Consider the following 1,207-nt stretch of genomic DNA (forward strand, 5'->3'; position numbering starts at 1 on the left):
GGGTGTTTGGGAGAGAATTGGAGTGAATTGGTGTGGAGAAATGAAGAAAAACGAGCTCAATTTATAGGGTGCTAACTCCTGCGTATGCTGGGCGTACTCCAAGGTATGATGGGCGTACTTATGCCATGTGTTACCATCTGGTGGCAAGGTGCGGGGAGGAAGCAGTGGCTTAGATAGCGCCACATGTCACTTGCAGATTACTCCAAACACTAATTATCTTCTAAAATATGTAATTTTGGCATACGAGCTCTGTTTTTGACGTTATTTATATCAAAGTGTAGGTATCGATGGGCTCCACAATGTTTAGACTCCATCGGGTAATTTTGAATTTATATTTAATGTTATATTTTAACAGACTTAGACAGTTAAATCTGTTAAAAATTAATAACTTTGTCATCCGACGTCCGATTTCGGCTATCTTTATATCGTTGAGCTCCTATTAATGACATCTTAAATTCTCATTTAGGTTTCTCAGCTTAAAATCGATCAATCTAAAATTCGAATTCCGAGATGCATACTACTATGCCAAATCTTAGAAAAATCATAACTTCCGCATACGAAGTCAGATTTGGGCGTTCTTTTTATGCACGCTCTCGGTTTAATTTATACTATGAATTTTTTTAGACCGCTAAGGCTAAAAAGAATTTTATCGTAAACTCACTTTTTATGATTCCCGGCGTCGTGTCGGTTTTGCTGTAATACGTCGACAGGTCATAACTTTTTCATTATAACTCGGATTTCAACGTTCTTTATATGTACGGAAGCGTTGTGACATATACTATAACTTAGTTAAGATTATTTATTCTAATTAATCTTCTATCAAAAAGTCCTTTTTAATGCTTATTATTTCTAAATTGACTAGCCTAAGTTTGCGGATGTTACAATTATCTCCCCCTTAGGATGATTACGTCATGGAATCATCAACAAAACAGGGTTTGTATAATGGCTCCATACATTATCTTTTCATCCTAGGTAATAACTGTAACTCTTACATCTTTTCTAATGAGTTTCTGACTCTTGGTCTGCTTGACTGTTGGTGGTGCTCAATCTTGCGTTTGCTCTTTGTACTATATTGGAACTTCAATTGTAACCTTTGAGTTACAAATTTGATCCTTATTAAAGACTCCTACTCTTTCTTAAATAGACTTAACTTATGATAAGTCCTTTAATTCAATTATCGTAACAGACCTATAGGTCATATTCTAAT

This window comes from Lactuca serriola, chromosome 9, assembly GCF_051521515.1.
Source record: "Lactuca serriola cultivar US96UC23 chromosome 9, Lser_US96UC23_V15, whole genome shotgun sequence".
NCBI classification, from domain to species: domain Eukaryota; kingdom Viridiplantae; phylum Streptophyta; class Magnoliopsida; order Asterales; family Asteraceae; genus Lactuca; species Lactuca serriola.